Source organism: Podarcis erhardii (assembly GCF_964252035.2).
Source record: "Podarcis erhardii genome assembly, chromosome: 2".
NCBI lineage: Eukaryota > Metazoa > Chordata > Lepidosauria > Squamata > Lacertidae > Podarcis > Podarcis erhardii.
Genome location: NC_138498.1, coordinates 78549095 through 78566923, shown reverse-complemented (window position 1 = coordinate 78566923; position 17829 = coordinate 78549095). Strand labels below are relative to the sequence as shown.

Sequence of the window (17829 nt, the reverse complement as noted above, 5' to 3'; positions counted from 1 at the left end):
GCTGGGGAAACCCAGCCAGATAGGCGGGGTATAAATAATAAAAAATTATTATTATTATTATTATTATTATTATTATTATTATTATTATTATTATTATACAAAGGCATTCATTGCCTTTAAAATTAAGTGGCTGTTTCTACCCTCAGTCTGTTTAGGTTTTCCAGCTTGCAGCCCAAAGGACCTTCCTTTAGTTTAATGTCCTGCCCCCACCCCAAAGGATGGTGGTTACAGTTTCTTCCACCCTGCCCATCATTCAATCCACTTACACATCCTCCCTGTGTTAGGAAAACAGGAGATTACAGAGGAACAACTTTATCTGTCAACAATGAGTCAGGTCCCTTTTAAATATGCTTGGATTTAATGCCCCCCCCAACACTTAGTTCTTTTGGATCACTTTTGTGGGGGGGAAATGACTAACAAATTTTAATAATAATAATAATAATAATAATAATAATAATAATAATTTAGTATGTCTTTAGATGCTTTCTTAATGAAGTTATTCAGCTTTTACAAGGCTAGCTCAACAGAGACACTGCTTAGCTTGTATTTCATGACTAGTGACTGCTGGAAGATGGGGATTAAGAACTGTTTTCCCCAGGGTGGTTCCTTGAAGGACACTGGCTCACCCATATTGGCATCCAAGATGCAGAGCTCCATGGCCAATAATGTATGTACAGTGCCTGGAATCACAGATAGACTGTTCTACTGAAATAAGAGGAAACCAGAGCTTATAATTTCTGTCCCTCCAATACATAGGAGAGATAAAAGAGGCTTAATGAGTCATAAAGCAGCTGCTCATTCTTGGCTGACCACCTACAAGAGGAAGACAAAACCTTAGGCTTCTCCCCCCCCCCCCAAAAAAAAAGAAGTTGTATCAAGACATGGCACCCTGTAGCCTAACAGCATGTTAGAAAGTCAGTACTTCCAGGGGCAACATTGCCGTAATAAAATTAGACCATAGTACAGAGCATCCCCTCTGGTGAGTACAAAGCACTAAAAAGATAACTTCCTCTCTTTTATGGCTGCGGGGATGCAGCAGCCTGCAGAGTCTGGCAGATGTAAAATGGGGACAGGCTTGCAGCATGTGGATGGAGCCTGCCTAACGGTTGCCCTTTGGCCCAGTCTGGTTTGTAGGAGGGCAAAGAGAATTTGCAGTGCTAAGAAGAGTTTTGTATCCTTAATACTGTACAGGGCTCCTGCTGCACACCAGCTTGAACTGCAACAGCAACAGGCATGTTTTTGAGGGGGGAAGAGTTTACAAGCTGGAACAGCTGTCCACCCTTTAGCTCCCTGTGTTTCAGATGGGATGCTTCCTATCTCCCAACTGCCACCACAGAGCTGCCTAATCCCTGAGGAATGAGAGAGAGAAGACAGAACAGGCAGGCCATTATTTATCTCCTAAAAGGTGGCCTGGCCTAGCCATCCCTCCTCTTTCTTTGGCCAACTTTTTATTGGCACCCTAATTTGCCATCACAGGTTTACTCACAAACCATTTTTGCCTGAGGGAAAGAGTTTTCAAAAGGCCTCCCCCCCCCCGTAGCTTGTCTCCTGCCTTTTTATTATAGCTTTAATATATGAAGTTCTGTGCAAACTGCTTTAGAATGTTCACCTGAAAAACAGGATATAAACAACTTGAATGAATATAATGATCCTCACCCAACTTTGTTGTTTGATGTTACCACTGGATGCAAGCAAGCAAAACATGTTTCCTTCTAACTCTGTTTCCTTCTCTCCTTCTTCTACATGTGGCAGTATTCAACTAAGTTTTATTCAGAGAAGACCCACTGAAATTAATGAACCTATATCAGTAGACCTACTCTGAATAAAACTTAGCTGAATGCTACCCATGCTTTTTAGAGACTGAAGAAAGGTTCAAAGCTTCCTGTGTACATTCCTGTACAGTGGTACCTCGGGTTAAGAACTTAATTCGTTCTGGAGGTCTGCTCTTAACCTGAAACTGTTCTTAACCTGAAACACCAATTTAGCTAATGGGGCCTCCCATTGCCACTGCGCTGCTGCTGCACAATTTCTGTTCTCATCCTGAAGCAAAGTTCTTAACTCGAGGTAATATTTCTGGGTTAGCGGAGTCTGTAACCTGAAGTGGCTGTAACCCGAGGTACCACTGTATAATATATATTGATTTGGGGCATCTTCCGTATGTTTTCCATGTTGATAGTACATATCCTATTAATAATGATATGGTAAGTGGAGAGTGAAATCTAGCTATCAGCTTGAGCATAAATATCATATTTAATGTGAATTATTTTCCTGATAATTACTAATCAGCTACATTTAATTGCATCAGAGAAGGAACTTTGAATTTGAAATGTGTGTGAACCTTTGATTGCCATTAGTCCCTGCCTGTATCCTAAGGAAGTTTCTAACACTCCACTTTAAATTCTCAGTTTAATTTATATGCAGATGACAGTATAACTTGCAAGGCACTCTGCAGATGTTGCTTGCTGGATGCTATGAACAGTGCTTTAAACACAAGCTGAGCTATCAGGCTGGCAAGTGCTTGCTAAGTGGTCCCAAAGTGCACATACAATCTACCCAGCATTCAGATGTGAATGCATTCATTTTGTGTCAGCAATCCTTTGCAGAATACAACAGAAGAAGAAGAAGAAGAAGAAGAAGAAGAAGAAGAAGAGGAAGAAGAGGAAAACTTCCAGAATTACAATCTGGTGTTGTACAGAGATTTAAATAGGTACATGAGAATTCAGGGAATTTAACTGAAGTTGCTTTGTAAAAAGGGATAATGCAAGTTAATTATACAAAAGAATTCAGTTTTTTTGACCTGCCAAATGATCCACATGCTGTTAAAGTACATTCTCAGATTGTAAACTGCAGGTTCTTCTGAGAATTAATGGGCCAAATTTTCTTCTAAAGTACAGAAATGATAGTTTGTTTCATATACAGTTATTTAGCAAACAGCTCTAACATTTAATGTTTAGGGATCCTGAAAATACACATTTCCTCTTGATTTCCATCTCTCAAATAGTTTTCCAGCTGTAGTGCTCCTATCTACCACTGAACATACTGCCCTTGGCCAACTAACTCTTCAGCTACCTTATACCCAAGATAGGAATGAATATTTAACATTGACTTCCAAGTGTGGGTGGTTGGGTGAAGATTAAGGGGTTCTCTCTATCCATTACTCCATGGTTCTGAAAACCGAGGAAGATAGTGGGATGAGGATCAAGATGCCTACTGAAGATGAAGCTTTTCATAGATGCCTTGGTGTCAGCAAGATTCTGGGTAATAAGATTGTGTTGCTAGTCAGCTGATTACCTGTGTCTCAACTTAAGTAGAATTTTCCAAATAAAAGAAATAATGTTTTATCTGGAAAATTTGGCTTAAGTTGAGTATGAGGAGAAAATGTACTGAAAAATCTGTTGTGGTGGGTTGTATATTCAAGATTAAAGGATGTGCATGAGTGTAAATTTATACATTTTACATGGCTCTTTAATCACTGAATTCTCTGATTTCTAGCACATAACTGATTGTCTTCAAGTCTACCGAAGTCAATTAACACTTTGAACTGAGTGAGTATCCAATAAGTCGTATTTACTGAAGAGATACGAAGGAGACCAAAATGTTTTGCTTCTGACAGTGAGGAGACTGTAGCATATCTAGCATTGCTACTAGCAGTTGCTAAGTCATGCTATCCTGTCTGCACTGTGATGCTGTGCTCCATTTCTAGCCACTAGAAGAGTTTTGAGAACTGCTTTTGGAGCAGCACTGCCAATGCTGAAATCAAAGTTCAGACTCTGAGGCCTGAAAAAAACTAAACCTTGGAAGAGTGTAGCTCACTTCTCACACTGGCAAAATATGTTCCAGTCTGATCAGGAAGGTTGAGAGCAGAAACTTTCTGTTCATACTTTAAGGGAAAGCTTGCACTAGGAGCCAAACTACATGCTAAATTAACCATCCTTTTTAAAAAAGGCATGATTAAGTTGGCCAGTTTTATTTTGAACAGCACCCTTCAGGGTAAAATAAGAGCCATAGTTTTGGGATGGAAAATGGGTGTGAGCCCCCAAGTCTGGCCTGGGAGTGTGATCCAGATGCATAGCTGACTTCTTTTCCAAATAAAAGTGACCAATTTAAACATGGTTTTTAATAGTTGTGTCTAACATAACATGCAATTGGGCCCTTGTTAACCAGATATAGGAGTGTTTATGATTAGTCAGAGGAGACTAATGCCATTTCAGCAAATATATCTCTGCTCCAGGACAGAGAGTAGAAGTCTTGCCCCTTAAGCTCTTTGCTGAATTACAGAATGAAACTGGTTTGCTCAGTATGGCAGTGTGGCAATATATGCAATGGTGCAAAAGCAGCATGACTTAATTTGGCACAGATGCTTGGAAATAGCGACTGCCCCCCCCCAGTTTCTCTGAACTACTGAGATCCTTAGAAAACCATATATGTTCACCAATATATTTGCTAGTGCTTGTGTGATGCAGACATTAGATCAGGCTTCCTCAAACTCGGCCCTCCAGATGTTTTAAGACCACAGTTCCCATCATCCCTGACCACTGGTCCTGCTAGGGAGAGATCATGGGAGTTGTGGACCCAAAGCATCTGGAGGGCCGAGGCTGAGGAAGCCTGCAATAGATCATCCTAGGTAGCAAGAGAATGGGGAGCTCCCTTCGCTTATGCAGCCACTCAAATGGAAGGCTGCATTGTCCTCTGGGTCTCAGACTTAAGTTAATCAAACAAATAAACATTTCAAATGCATTGGACACCAGCCTGCTTGTGTACTCAAGGCCTAGCCTCCTGCCACATTTGCTGGAGATCCAGTGGCTACAGGAAAGGGCCTTTGCCATATGCTTTGGGGATGTAACATATTACTATCATTCTGGAAATAGGGTTTGGGGGATATATATATATATATATATATATATATATATATATATGAGAAAACCATAAAAAGGACACACACACACACACACACACACACACACACACACACACACACAAAATCATGGTCTCATGACCTCTTGACCCTCATAACTAATAAGAGCTATCTAAAAATGGTGACTCCAGATAAATTTGAAAATATTTGGCAGAAGTTTCCTTTGGTGATTTCATCTAGTCCAATGCCCACAGGAATGCTGCCCACAGCTATCCCTGGGCAGGTTTGAACCACCAACCTACTGGTTAACAGCCAGACACACTGACTCATTGTGCCACATACTCAAATGTTGTTCTCTGACACTTTCTCCAGTTTGCTGCTTTCCCCCCTTCTAGGTCACACTACACACACTTTCAGCTATAAACTCTGGTTTTGGTCCTTCTCACTAGCTGCAAGTAAAGGGAGGGAGAAGGGAACCCCCCATTTGCATCTCCCACAGAGCCGATTCCTTTGTTCTCCTTACTCCTTACACTTTGCCAGGAGGCTAACCTGACTTGGTTATCTTTTAACACTTGCTGGCTCCAGAGATTAGATGTATCTAGCACTCTGGTTAACACCCCAAGTCTTGATTAAATCCTAACGCTTACTGGATTTGCGAGTGGAGAGGGGTTTGGCATCCCTGAACTCATAACAATATACTATATGTTATATCCCTTTTCTAGCTGCTAAGGTAAGACCAACAATTTCATAATGATTGTGATTGTTATTTGATACATTGGACTAATACGATCCAATTTGCTGGTGGGGAGTGGTCTGTTCATATGTTTTGTATAATCTTTTATGATGGCTCAAGGCTATGACAATAAATTAAAAACATATGACAGTCCTATTATAAACACGGGGGGGGGGAGGACGATTTTGTTTGGCCTGAGTGCAAGAAATTGGAGCTGAAAAGCAATTGAATGTGACTGTTACCTTTTCAGCTACCAATTCAAGTTAAACCCAAATTTCTTTTTTTCTCCCCTTTTCTTTTGATCCTCAGGCTTCAATCCAAACCTTTGGGTTTAAATGGGATTTCATTTTGAAATGAAAGCAGTTTAAATGGAAACAAGAAATCTCCACCTCCTGCCAAATTGGGAATTTAAAACTGTGTGCTGCTGAAGTGTCTAGCAATCTTGGTAAGTTTCTGGCTTGAAGTGATAAGGACAAACAATCAGTAAGCTTGCTCTGAAGGTAAGAGATAAACCGAAGCAGTGCCTTTCATCTCACTTCAAAAAGTAGGAGCTCAAGATAAGTTTTTATATATTTTGCAAGAGGTCAATAGGTGAAAACTGGCCTTCTTTTGCTTTGCATGCTGATTGAATTTCATTAATATATTGACAAAGCAACACACGTTCCTTTTTTCTCCATTTATTTCAACACTACGTCCATTTTTCACAGAGCTTTCAGCTGCCACAATTTCTCCATGAAGCTGCTGTAATAAAAGGGTATTTTAAATAAAACATATATTACTGAATATGGCAGTTCTGAAACGCCTTTCTCCAAAATAACCTTGTTGAAATGAATAAGACAATACTAGAGGTAAGGCTGTATTCTACCATTTGATAGCAGAGCAGTCGCTACAGAAAACACAAGCTCCATAGGCCACTAACTAGAAGGGAAGCTATTACCAGTATGTTTAGAACAATTCTGATTATTTCAGTAAAACTTAAAAATAAAAACTTTGATGGTGTAGCTAATGCTAGCAAGCAGCTGATACTTTCTGCAATTAACTCTTCACATTTCCCTTCCAAAAAGGAACAGCACACCTTACAGATAATTTCAGTGCATTCTCCTTGGGATCATGTCTTGCACTGAATTTTATTTGGAGATTCACAAGTGAGCCCTAAGGTGTTATCATTATTTTCCTTCATATGCAGTAGATTCTGCATTCCTATGGTTGGAATGCTGCACAGCCCTTATGTTGGTTCAAAACCAGTCTATATGATGTTTTCCTACTCTCAATTTTAGTGAAAACAAACAACAGGCAGAAGGCAGAGTTTATTTGTTGTTGGTTCTCTGTACATAATGGAAATACTTGAACGCCACTCCAGATTTAAAATACTGTAAGTCCCACTGCTTTCTACAGAAGCATTAAGCATATACCTGTATTTGAATGTCTTACATTGGAATCAATGGATTCAAAAGCAGAGTGGTCCAGCACGTAGTCCAATGGCAACATGCAGCCCTCAAGGCCTATTTTGATGGCTCTCAGCAACATTTGATGCTCCCTGCAGCCCTTGTGCTGATAAGCAAGGTGCTGGGCTTTGGGAAGGAGGTATGGGGGCTCTGATAAGGTCCTAAAGGCCTCCTGTCTCCTTCCTCAAATCTAGTTAGCACTTTCCCAGCTTTGGAAAGGAGATAGGAAGGCTCTAGGACTCTGCCAGATGCTTGCAGCTCCTACTCAAAGCTTAGTCAGTTTTGGGAAGGCAGCATGAAGGACGTGTGTGTGTGTGTGTGTGTGTGTGTGTGAAATTCTGCTCTCACTCTGCCTCCCATGCAACAAAGCTGTGTGCAGCCCTTGGGTTCTGTGTACTCTTGCAGCCCATTTGGTATGAAAAGTTGGACTGCCCTGGTTTAAAAGCACTTAACTTCATCTGGATTGTGTTCTCCCAACACCCTTTCTTTCTTTAATATAAATGCATTTAGGGTATAACCCTATACATAGTTTCCCTTGGAATAAACCCCATTCTGAACAGATATCTCACTTTAAGTGGTTTAACCTAATTTACACGTCCTGAAGTAATTCACTGCCCTAATTCACATGTAATTTTCCTTAGGATTTTGCATTTCACCGAATTTTGCAATAAAGTTCTTGGCTCAAAAACAGTACAAGAATGTGCAAAAGCTTTCACAATTTCAGGGTAAAATAAATTTAGAGATGTGTATGTTGATATAAAATACACAATGAATATGTATTTTGGGGATAAAATATGACTTTAAAGATACATTTAAAACAACAACAGCCTAGAGTTTAACATGGCATTAGGAAGGATTTTTCAATTAACACATGCAATTCAGAGACAGGCCACAAAAAAGCAGCAATCCTATACCCACTTCGATGGGAGTATGCTCCACTGAATTAATGAACACTGGGATAGAGAATGGATACTTTTTCTTTGAAGATGACAAGATCTTAAATCAGAGGAATTTTCACTAGACTCTCCAACTCTGCCTCTTTTTGGATTCTTCCACAGTATTTCTGAAGATTACTTGGCCAGCTTTGGTAGAATGGACTTGCATAATATTTTTTCTAATCCCTTTTACCCTTTTTCATCGGTGCCCTTTCCCTACACTCTAGAAATTCACACAGAAAATTACTGAATGCATTTTTCAAAAAGGGATTATTTTGCGCTTTCTCTGGAGGAGGACAGTTGCCTTTGGTTGTTATGGTGCAGTAATTGTGAATGAACTAATTAGCATAATAAATTAGCCTGTGAATAAATGCATCTAATTCCAACTTGGAAAGCAGAACTGCAATGGGAAACATATACCCCAGCATATAACTAAATGACCAGTTGCTTTGATTATTCCAGTCCTAATTAAACTTTGCTCTTTATCTTAAAAGTATTACTGCTTTGGTTTGCACCTCCCAATTTTTGGTCTATGCAATGCTTCTCCCCATGCCTCATATTCTCTCTTTGTGGTGCAATACAAATATATAATCTATTAGAAGTAGGGAAGATTGGATGATGGTCATTCCAGGCTTGTGGATTGGGATTAATTAATTAATTAATTAATTGATAATATTTATACACCACCCATCTGACTGGGTTTTGCCAGCCACTCTGGGCAGGTTGCAGCATATATAGAACATAGTAAAATATGTTTGAGTATACTTCCCACCCTAGAATTCTGTGATTCTAGATAGGGATTTTTTGAATATCTTAGCACTGAGTTTACTTGGACAGATCCACCCCCCAATTCTGTCATTTTTTACCTGTTCCTCTAAAAACTCTTCTTGTATATTACATGTATTATACAGATATTATACCCCATGTTTCTCAAAGTAATCAGCACATAAACAGATACCTGCACCAATGCATATAACTGCATAAAATACTCATCTTGATTCTTTTATACATTTTAAATGTATAATAAATGTACACATCTGTTTTGTATATAATCTTGTGTATAATTAGTTTAACATTTTAAAAAAGAGGACTCAGCAATGCATGAGTGGCTTCGTCAAACTTGAGACAAGACGTGGTCAGATGCAGGCCAGGGTCAATTGGGTTAGAACTGCCAAATTCAGGGTATAAATCTGTTTAAAATTTCCGAACACAATTCAAAGTGTTGGTGCTGACCTTTAAAGCCCTAAACAGCCTCGGTCCTATATAATTGAAGGAGCGTCTCCACCCCCATCGTTCAGCCCGGACATTGAGATCCAGCGCCAAGGGCCTTCTGGCAGTTCCCTCATTGCGAGATGTGAGGTTACAGGGAACCAGACAGAGGGCCTTCTTGGTACTGGCACCCACCCTGTGGAATGCCCTCCCATCAGATGTCAAGGAAATAAGAGCTATCCTATTTTTAAAAGAAATCTGAAGGCAGCCCTGTTTAGGGAAGTTTTTTATATTTAATGCTGTATTGTTTTTAACACTTGATTGGGAGCCACCCAGAGTGGCTGGGGAAACTCAGCTAGATGGGCGGGGTATAAATAATAAATTATTATAATTATTATATTATTATATTATTATATTATTATTCCTCCTCCATTACTAAACTTAGGATATAATTTTTTTGCACATTAGCATGGGGGAAAGTCCTTTGTGGTTTATGCCTTATCATGCAATATTTATTCACATTTCCAGTATAGTATAATAATATTTCCCCAGTAGTTACACACTGATCCTACTGAAAGATAAGCAGTAATTTGTGATTGATCACACTGTATATCAGTCTAACTTACTGAAATATCGAAAACAAAATCTAGTGAAAAATCAGGTTTTTAAAAACTTAATTTCATAAACTATTTGCAATTAATCATCAGCCAGGAAAGTCACATAGCAATGTTATGTTCATACTAAGGATAATTTTTCAGAAATTTCTGAGCTTTGAGAAAACTAAGCTCTCTTTTTAAGCATTCCTGATTTTTATGAACTATTCATGTTTGTGCAGTGAGGGGCAACATGACTGCCTATAATTGCTATTCCAGCTGCAATTAACCATATGTAGATGCTTTCCCATGGAAATGTTTTGTGCTAAGACTTAATTAGGCTCCCTGATTAAATGGCAATTAAGGATACCATTCCTTGCATTCCACCTTAAAGGAACTGTCCAAAATAAAGCAAATGGGATGTCATGAAGAAATTAAAGGACATTCTAGCGTTAGCAACATATAAACCATAAGCACAGTGTTTGCTTCTATGTTTATTCCATAAAGACATAAATCAGTATAGGATCATAAGAGAACTTAAAATCTTAAAACCATTTAGTGTCTAATTAATTTATTTTTTTTAAAAAATGTAGACCTTCTAAAACAAAGAACCTCTGAACAGCAAAGTAACTGAACACACTTTCTTTAAACTCAGACAGAAATCTGAAATATGGAAGATTCTCAAATTATATGGAACCTTTGAGCGGACCAACCTGCTAAACATTTTGACAAGAGCCTAACATTTAAATCAAGATGCCGGCGAAAGAGAATTGCAAGGCCATGATGCAAGAGCTGGCTGGGCTTTATACAGGATCAGAAGAGAGTGATAGCATCCTTGGCATCCATTGCCAAGACGAGGGTGGAGTTCATGGTAATCATCTCTAGAGCTAAGATCTTGCCCCGAGTTATTTAGCTCCTAATTTCTAAGCTATATGGAAAAAATATCCAGATTTATGGTAAAAGCATGGGTTGGACTGTAAAATAGCAAGTATGTAGCCCCTGAAAAACACATTTTCATATATATATTTGTAGAAACTTTTTGATGTTTACTTTTAGTGTGTGCTTGTCATGCGTTTGGGTGGGAAATATTGCATTGGGAGTCTATGAGAGGAAGTAGAATTAAGTAGCTCACAGCTGCCTTACATTTCTCCCATCCCAGGGCACCTTGTTTGCCATGTCGCCAATAGATGGGTTTTGAGCATCTCATTTTCCAAGCATCCTGTCCCAGCAGTCAGCCAGTTTCAAGTGTATGTACCTGGTGTTGGCCTCCCAAGACCATTGTGCTTGGAGGTGTTATCAAGCACAGGTTAAAAAAAGGTAAAGGGACCCCTGACCATTAGGTCCAGTCATTACCGACTCTGGGGTTGCGGCACTCATCTCGCTTTATTGGCCGAGGTAGCCGGCATACAGCTTCCGGGTCATGTGGCCAGCATGACTAAGCCGCTTCTGGTGAATCAGAGCAGCACATGGAAACGCCATTTACCTTCCCGCCGGAGTGGTACCTATTTATCTACTTGCACTTTGATGTGCTTTCAAACTCTTGACAATTAATAGAACCTTGGCTTTTTAAATTGACCTTTGGTAGTATTGTAGTGGGTTTATGGAGTCAGTTGGGCATCATGTCCCTGGAATGAACATCACAATGTAACATTCTGAGGGATATTCTGGATTTTGTGTTTTTAAAAATGCTTTCACATCCCCAGTTCCCAATAATGCTCCTTGAAACTGTCCCTTTGCTGTGATGCAGTGCTATTCCAGGGGTATTGTGGAAAAGTAAACATGGAGTATAGCCAGGAAAAGGTATTGCCTTCAACAGTGCCACAATTTCGGTATCACTCCACCCTGTTTAAGTAACCAAGGAGGAAGTACATTGCTGCACAATTGGTAAATCATCCCTACAAATTTTCATCACTGCAATTTTAGGTCCCATTTTGCTAAAGGTTCTCAGGTGAAAACCTGTTGGTTCAGACCTAATATAATTTTGCCTACACACAAGTACTTTATTGCTCTGTTGTTGTTTCATTGTGTTGGTACCATTTTCCAATCTGAGCTCTGACTGGGCTTCCGTATAGTATAATTCAAAGAAATTTCACAAAGTTTGAACCTTGTGACTAGTCCTTTGACCCAACATTCTTTTGCCCAAAGTTATGTGATGCTTGCAGCATCACAACTGCACAATCCATTGTGTTCCATCAGCTATGAGGGACTGATGCTGGCCTATATGTCAGGGCATCAGCCGATGTTGAGAACCAAACCAGAAAGGTTGCAATTTGCCCCATGTCTGCCCAAACCTTGAACTACAAATAAATAAATAAATGCTCTCCATTCTGATCCTACAAAACTACCATACACTAAAACTTTGGGGCTTTAAAAGGGGGGGAGGAAATGCTGCCGTGGCTGGTCATGGATTTTGTGATTTTTTCCACTTATAAAAACATTCACTGGAGCTCAATAGCCTGAGGTGGACTAATTTTAGATGTACTTTCTCCCACCAAAGGTAAGCTTCTTTAGCAAGCAGCTTAATCTTCTAAATGTAAAGCCAGAGAAAATTTTGGAACCTCAATCACTGAAGATTTTTAAGAAAGCTGGGTGAGTGTCTTTCATGGTTATGTTGGGAGGTGAAAACGTTAGTTTAGAGAGGGGGCAGAGGATTATCTAAGGACATAAGCATTAATAGGTTATTAACCTATCAGAGTTTAAATCTGTTGAATTATGAAAGTGGTTTACTGTTGCTGTTGTTGATATTTTTGTTTTATAAATGCTTTCAGTATTTTTTTAAAAAAATATGAACCTCTTTGTCATCCAGCTTTGGACTTTTGCCCATAACACTTTGGTCCATGAAATGCTAATGTTTATATGATTTTTTTCTCTGTAGCACAATGTATTTGTGTCTATGTTTTTAAACGTAAGACGCCTTTAAGATAAAAAGTGACTAACACATTTAATAAATAAAATGTTTCATGTTTTTAGGTGAATTGTAGCATCTATGCTGTCTATCAAATACCTTTAGCTTTGCCTTCCCTGTTATGACAGCTAAATAACTTTCATGGTAGATGTTTACAATATATATTATCATTTATTATTTACTAAATTTGTTAGTTATTTTATCTTGCCCAGGGCAACCCAAAGCAACTTACAAACAAATAAACAGACAAAAAACACAAACCACACACACCCCACACCACATAGGTATATTAAAACCAAGAGGAAAGAGAAAATGCATTAAAAACATCCCACCCACTTCTAAAAGGCCCCAGATAGTTAAAAGGCCAAAGGCCTGGCTACAGAGGAAAGCTTTTGCCTGGAGTCTAAACAAATATAATGATGGTGCCAGGCAAGCCTCCCTGGGTAGAGCATTCCACTGCAGAAGAGGCCTCTTCTTGTGTTGCCACCCCCCAGACCTCTACAAATGACATTTCAGGGTTATGTGAAAGGCCTTCTACAGATGGAACTCGAGGATTTACACATTTCCTTCTATCTTCAGTCTTTAGGCATCTTTGCTCATACACAAAATGGCACAAGAGGCAGGTATCAGAGGGTTTGGAGAAATACCGACATTTGCAGAAATCCAAAAATAAATGGAGGGGAGTCTTCAAAAACAGAGGAATACAAATGTAACTTGCTACGTGTCAGGGAACTGACATCAGAGCGAGAGGCGGAGGCAGGGCTCCAGAGCGATGCCGGAGAGGGGACCAGCAGGGGGGAAGGAATTCAGCGTAACACCAGTAGAGAAGAGAGGGAGATGGAGGAAGTGGAGACAGCTCTCCAAGACCCTTCACCAGAGACTAGTGGAGAGAGCGCTGACACGCCCCTGCCTTCCCCGTACTTGCGCAGACGAGTTCCGCGCAGGGAAAGTAGGAGACTAGGCGTCAAACAGCTCTTATGCTGGAAGAGGTTCAAGAAACGCCCACTGACGGATTCTGCAAGTGATTGACCGGTCACGGAGTGTGAGCTGTCAGCCAAAGCATGGTTGGCCAGGCAATATAACTAAAACTGAAGGCAACTTACGCACAAGTAACCCCCATTACACTACGGATGCTGGGAATTGTAGCTCTGTAGAGGGGGAAACTAGCTCTCGGGATTTTTGGTGGGGAGGGGGGAGAGTCATGTGCTCTAAGTGTCCATTGAGTGTGCTTTAAATGCATGGTGAGGAACTGCCCATAGTTATTCTCTATCCTAGTTGCGACTTGCTTTCCCGTTCTCTTCTAGTCTTCTCTGACTTTGCATATAGCTTTCTTCTCTTTAATGCATAGGTGAAGAACTCTCTTTCTCTGGACGGAGCTGCATCCTACAGAGGTGTAATCCAGCAGGAGGTGTGTAGCTGCAGTAGCTAGGGCTGAACTAAAGCTTGTGGTAGGTGGGGTCCGAGCTAAATGTTGGGTCCTTTCTTTCTGGTTCTGCCTGTCTTTCCTCTCTGTTGTGGGAGGGACATATCACTCTTGCCATAGGTCTGAACTGATGACTTGCAGATGGCTTCCCACTTCCTCCCTCCTATGTTCTATCTGTTTTGGCTCTTCTTCATTTGTCTTCTTCCACCCTTCTTTCCCTCCAGGTACTCTGCCAACAGCATGAAATTAGGCCAAAGCCACAGTTGCCCACTGCTGCCTTGGAGCAAATTACCATCTTTTTGGAGCATATTTGTTGCACAGCATAAAAAATCTATCTCTTGCTTGGCTAAGTATCATAGATCACACCCATAACATACATTTTTTCCCCACAATCAAGGCGTTCCCCCAAAAATCTTGGGAACATTAGTTTGTTAAGGATACTTAACATCACAGATGTACAATTTCCTTTCCACACTAATGATGGTTTATGCCCAAATTAAGAAAATTTCTGTGGCTGTAGTCACACCCATTACAGACACTTGTGCTCTTCCATCAAGTAATTGTCAGAGTTATTAGCATGTGCACAGGGATAGCCCCTTTGCAGCTTTTCTTCTATTTAAAGCCTAATATTCTGAAATTTTGATGTTGTGAGTGTGTAGGAAATTAGAAGAGGAACTACGTGTCTGCCTGAGCTATGGAAAACCTGGTTATTGCGATGAAATTTTGTCTGCAGCTAATGACTGCTGTCATGGGCAGTCAGAGGGAAGTGGCATAAAAGGGACTTCTCCTAAACCTCACCCACCAACCTCCAACCCTTCCACTCAGAAACTTGGATGGTGCACATATCACACAAATTAAGATGCTGAGGATCCATTCCAGATCTTTTACGAAAGTTATTTTTTTGCAGTAGATGAATATGTGGTTGTTCAAGTATATTATTCTGGAATACTAACTGAATAATGATGATGCTGTGTGGCACCTTGCCAAACCTTCTCTCCACCATAAATGGATCAGTTTAAGCCACCAGCTGAGTTGTGCTGAACAGGCAATCTTGGTGAGAAAGGGAGAAGCCCAGTGTTTGAGAGGTACTAGCTGTGCCAGCACAAGTCTGATGAGGCAACAGGAATAGATAGAGAACTCTCAGGATAATCCAGTGGCTGTTGCACCAGTCTAAGTGTCACTGACTTAGGATTTACAGTTAGCAGATAAAAAACCCCGACTGACTCTTATGGAGAAACTGCTGCTTATACTGGGTGTAAGCAAGAAGCAAAGCATGCTTTGTGTTCATTTGGTTTAAATTTTCAGTGTGGGATATCTGATGGGGAGTTCTTGCAGTTAGAAAATTTAGATTAATTCGCCCCTGTGCTCCCAGGTGTGGTATGTTTGCTGTATCCATGTACCCTTTCAACATCAGATGCCACGGGGCTGGGATGATGTGTCTTAACACTAGGGCTTTGGATCCTAGCAAGGAGTCTGTAAGAATAGCACGCTCTTCTTGTATACCAGACTATCGGGATGTGGGACTAGGTCCCCATATCACATCCTCATGGCCTTCCTCTATACCACAAGGGGCCAATATTTTAACCACTTTTTAACTTAATGGCTTTGTGGTGTACAGAGATGCTCAGCCATGTTAGGTTTCTGTGGGCATGTCTGGAATGGGCAGTAAAAGCCATTCTGGGTCCACCCACTCTCTTTTTTTTTGGTTGGAGTAGAATGACCTCCTCCAGGACTTAGTGAAGCGGAATTGGTTTGTTATATCCATCCAGTGCCTACAACCATATAATTACCTTTCAGATTTCTGTATGAATTGCATTCTTCTTCTGGCTTTCAAACCTGTGATTACCCTAGAGTTACAGCTCACTTTTTAAAGACAAACTGCTATTGGTTTGCTTTTAAAAGAAAAAAGCTTTATTGTAGCTTGAAGACAGTTCCTCTTTGGCTAATAAGAGGTTATTTTCTTTAAATTGCCTGGCCCTGCATACATGTCACTAAGAATAAGCAGACGTAGCTTCCTTTAGCAGTAGGTGCACTGCAGCCAGATAAGTAGTCAAATCCATTTTCACTACAGCAGTAAAGACCCAACGCGTTATGGCACCTGTATATTAACACATTAGCAGCCAATAATATTAAGGGAACATCAGCATGCACAAATTTATTTCAGATGGTAACAAACGTTTCAGCAAAGCTAAATTGTTCTAAGAATTTGAGGAGAGCCTGCTGGATCAGGCCGGTGGCCTATCTAGTCCAACAACATCCTGTTCTAACAGTGGCCAAGCTGATGCTTGTGGGAAACCCGCAAGTAGGGCCTGGGCACAAAAACACCGCAGTGACTGCCAACTGCCTGTGATTGTGAAGGCAGAGCATGGCCATCATGTATAACAGAGATAGACAGCATTATCCTCCATGAATTTGTCTAATCCTCTTTTAAAGCCATCTAACTTGGTGGCCATCAGTGCATCCTGTGGCAGTGAGTTCCATAGTCCAACTATGTGGTGTGTGAAGAATTGCTTCCTTTTGTCTGTCTTGAATATGTCCACATTCAGCTTCACTAAATGTCCATGAATTCTAGTGTTATGGGGGGGGGGGAGGTTATCTATAATTCCTCTATGCTATGAACTTCTGTCATGTCTCCTCTCACTTTTTCCTCTAACTAAAAAGTCCCAAATGCTGTAACCTTTCCTCATAGGGGAGTTTCCCCATCCCCTTATGCTTTGGCCTGTCTTTGCTGAACCCTTTCCAACTCTACGATAACCTTTTTTTTGAGGTGAGGCAACCAAAACTGTACATAGTATTCCAAATGTGGCTGCATCGTAGATTTGCATAACAACATTGTGATATCAGCAGTTTTATTTTCAACCCCTTTGCTAATGATTTCTAGCATGGAATTTGTCTTTTTCACAGCTGCTGCACACAGGGTCAACAGCTTCATCAAGCTACCCACTATGGCCCCAATATTTCACCCGTGGTCAGTCACAGCTAGTTTAGACCCCATGATTGTAAATGTGTGATTCAGATTATTTTTCCATGACATGCATCACTTTATGTTTCAACTGAATTTGGCATTTTATTGCTCATCCAACTGAATCTGAAGAGGTCCTTTTCAAGCCCTTCACAATATCTGTGTATTTTAATGTCCCTGAGCAAACTTGGCCACTTCACTGCTCATCCCTAACTCTGGAGTGTTTATAAGTTAAAAGTTAAAAAAACACAGGCCCCTTATGGGACTCCACGTTCTATACTTCTCCATTCAGAGAACTGTCCAGGGCCATATGAGAATAACTACATTAAGTCCTTTGCTTTCCTCCTTGTAAATAGCTTGACAGTCAGTAGCTCAGGCATAGGCAAACTCGGCCCTCCAGATGTTTTCGGACTACAACCCCCATGATCCCTAGCTAACAGGATCAGTGGTCAGGGATGATGGGAATTGTAGTCTCAAAACATCTGGAGGGCCAAGTTTGCCTATGCCTGCAATAGCTTGGCAACCAATGGTTTTAGGACTGAACTACTGAAACTACTCGCCTTGTTTTATGTCCTGCTTTCAGCCATTTATAGTTTACTGCAAAATTTATTTATTCATTTATGTCCTCCTAAGAACAAGTTCCCTAGAGCAAAAATTACAGCAACAATATAAGTCAACAAATTAAAGAAAAACACACAAGTGATCAAAATGCATCCCTAAAAAGCAAGAAGTATGTGTGCAGGACAAAACTAATGTGAGAGAGAGCAGA

The 17829-nt window shown here is 40.4% G+C and overlaps 1 protein-coding gene and 1 long non-coding RNA gene across 3 annotated transcripts in view; one reads left to right on the top strand and one right to left on the bottom strand.

The window, feature by feature from the left end:
• SLC6A1 (solute carrier family 6 member 1) overlaps positions 1-17829 on the bottom strand; it is a 79485-nt gene that overhangs the window by 33416 nt on the left and 28240 nt on the right. The window lies entirely within an intron of this gene.
• Positions 5180-16384, top strand: LOC309334839. Its single transcript, XR_014153290.1, has 6 exons — positions 5180-5585; positions 5898-6033; positions 10364-10641; positions 12268-12359; positions 14024-14123; positions 14323-16384. It is a non-coding gene; the product is annotated as an uncharacterized lncRNA (long non-coding RNA).